This window comes from Benincasa hispida, chromosome 6, assembly GCF_009727055.1.
Source record: "Benincasa hispida cultivar B227 chromosome 6, ASM972705v1, whole genome shotgun sequence".
NCBI classification, from domain to species: Eukaryota; Viridiplantae; Streptophyta; class Magnoliopsida; order Cucurbitales; family Cucurbitaceae; genus Benincasa; species Benincasa hispida.
This window is the reverse complement of record NC_052354.1, coordinates 49526922-49530434: the sequence shown is the minus strand read 5'-3', so window position 1 is coordinate 49530434 and position 3513 is coordinate 49526922.

Here is a 3513-nt window from a genome sequence, read left to right as displayed (position 1 = left end):
ATACTTTGCTTTAGTGAGTTCCATCTCTTACCTTCTCACGCAGTTAGACGCGGCTAATTAACTTATCGACAAGCATTGCAACAACCCATAGACAAGCGTTGCTACAGCCTTTCACCAAGCAAAGAGGATTAACTCACTATACTTGCACAACGCACACCTCTTGGTGGGTTGCTACATGCATCCTATCTCTAGGCTACACGATTAAGTATGCAATCGCCTTTGATAAATAAACGATGAAGGTAAATGATGATAAAGATAAAGATGATGAAGAAGATGGCATTAAAGGAATCAAGATATGCATTGATTACAAAATGTATTAATATCTTAAGCTAAAATGTAATACAATACAGAGGTTAAAGGAGAAATGAAAGACTCTGCGTCAAGACTTCCGGTGGTTCCATGGATGAATGGTGGAGATATATCTCTCAAGCTCTATCTCCGGCAAAAGCTCCGGTCGTCACTCAATCTGGTTGGTGGAGATGAAGAATTCTCACTGAAAATCTCGCTCATGCTCTCATCTGTGATCGCAAACCTCCGCCTTGAGGCAGAAGTTCGGATGTCTTGAAATGAAGGTCTAAGTGGCAATTTATAGAGTTTAAACACCGACAGCTATCATGATTACGTTATGTCTCATTGTTGCTTTTGTCACGGTATGGGCATTGTCAAATTGTCTTATCTTGTTGATACTTCTAAGGTATGCGTCCGACCTTGATTCAGCTGAAGTATCAATGCTTTCTACCCATCTTGCGATCTTCTATTATGGTTATCACTCCATGGCCGCAATCTCCAAATGATTACCGCATTCGCTTGATCACCGCAACTTCCATGCGATGGATGCATGCGATCTCCGCATGCATTCGTCTATGCAATAACTCGATTTTCAGCACATGCATTTGTCTTTGCATTTGCCTGGCTTCAGCGCATGCGTTTGATTGCGAGTGCTTATTTCAACCGCATGCGTTTGATTTATGCGATAGCTACAAAAATAGACACTTTGGCATGGCGTAACGCATAATATTGGGTCAGTGAGGATTTAGGTGCTAATCGATGCAAAACTCAATTTTTCGCAAATTCTAAGTATTATCACCGCGTTTTCTACTTATTAACCGTCATAATTCTAAATAAAAGGCTTATAATATCTGCCAGTTATCATATCACTACGGTAGAAATCAATCAATGTCTATAAAATGTCTATTGTGATCTATCGCTAAGTGGCAGATGTCTATTGTGGTGATAGACAATGATATTTTGCTATATTTGAAAATATTTTCAAGAGTTTACCATTTAAAATAATTACCCTAAAAAAACACTAAAATTACTTAACTCTTCTTTCTCAAAAAGTCTGCTCTTGATCGAAAAAAAAATTCCTCTGTAGCTTTAGGTTTTAAATTTTTTTTCTTTCTATTTTTGCCTCTGTAATTTTTAGTTCAATGAATAACATAGAAGAAATTGAACCACTGATCTAAAAAAAAGTGTAAAGCACTTCATATTATAAAAAAATCAACACAAACTTACGTAGTTCACTAACAATGTTATATCTACTGATAGAGGAAAAAAGAAAATTTATTATTAAAGAGAAATGTTATATAATACAGATGCAATCATGCCTAATGGATTAGATAATTTATATATGGCAATTCTTTTGAACTCTACGATCGAAGAGAATCAAATTCTTATAATGGAAGCGAGTGATCGCTTGTGTCTTAAAATTCGGTTTTGTAAACTCAATAAAACAGAGAAAAACAAGGAACTAAGAAGATAAACATTCAAGACCAAAGCATGTTTTACTACGTAATAGACAGACAGGAAAGGGGAATGAGATGAACTTACCCTTGATGAACTTTTCTTCTTGCTTTCCTCTCCGAAAATATCATGAACAACCAATTTCCCCTTTGTCACAAATAATTCCTCACGAACACAACAATACAGAATTCTTGGACACCACCAATGAAGTCTTCCTCTGTAAAACCCGAGTTTTAATTACCTCACTTAAGTATGTTTAAGGATAAGGAAGTGAAGAGGGAAACATTTAAGTATGAGAATCTTGGCTCTCGGGTGTTTAATAAGCTAGCCTTGCAAAAAAAAAAAAAAAAGGAATTTTGGCTAAGTGTTGGTCGTGGGAATGGTGGCTGAGCATCGAGTAAGCACAAGGCAGGCAGCGAGTAAATGCCGCCGAGCATCAAGTATAAGCAATCGAGGAAGGGTCGAGCGTCAAGAATAAGCGATCGAGGAAGGGTCGAGCATCGAGTATCCCATCAAGCATCAAGTTCTTCCCATCGAGTATTCAATAGAGAACCATCGAAATTTTCATCGAGTTTTTCCATCGATCGAGATTGCTCGAAATGTTCAGCTTTAAAATTTTCTTTTAGTTATCTGAATAAATGGCTTAATCTGGGCCCTTAATCTTGAAGAAAATCGGATCTGAGATTTCCATGAGCAGCAGAAATAAGATTATTCCAAATCACAATCATGAATGAACATAACATTTACAGTCGATTTCAAACAAGCAGTTATACAATTCATACAGAAATTACAGCATGAATAACTACAAATGCATAAAGGGAAAAACTGTACGAACATTTGCAAATGCATATCCACGCACCTTTGCGCACGACCGCTCGAACAACAGCAACCTCGAATGCTCGATCTACACGATCGCAACACAGAACGAACACAACACGAACACTTCGCGCTCATCCTCAACGATTTGCATTTGGTTCACGAACCTCCTCAAGCACTAGGAACAAACCCCACAGGCACCAATGAACGTCCTTCACAGAACGTCATGGTGTTAAGTTGAGTTGACAACCACCAAAAAGGCTACCAGTTGTCTCGGTGTGAGAAATCCAGAGTGGCTCTGTTCGGATTGGAATGAGGGCAGACGAAGGACGGAAACACCGATCGTGTACACGACTGGGCAAGTAGGGAGATGGCAGAGACCTATCGTATAAGTCGATGCCCAAATCGTTTAATAAAGCTAAGTGATTGTCCTAAACAAATCTAATGTGATCGTAGCTCATCATTTTAGCCGTTTGATCGCCTACAGATTCTACACTATCATTTACTTTTGGCAAGGCGATCGTCTAGCAAACTATGCGATCGTTTGGTAAAAAACTGTGCGATCGTTTAGCTTAGTATTGCCATAAATGGTTAGCGTCGCCCAGCTCGTCGTTTGGTAAAATCCGTATTTACTTTGAAAAAAACTTAAAAAAAGTTACTAAAACGTTCAATATGAATCAATCCCTTTTGGAAAATAGGAAAACCATTTTCTTTTTAAACTTCACGGTTAACCATGATTCCATAAACACCCACTTAGTAAAAGAAAGAATAATAATCCAATAATTAATATTATATTAAATATAAATTGATACAACTTAATCATACTATATTTATAAACCTATAGTTTTAAATTTTCATCTCATGAACATATAAACCATAGTTCTTTTTCTTAATTCATGGTACTCATGGTAAATCTCATTTACATCAATCTCCACTAAATGTACTCTACATATA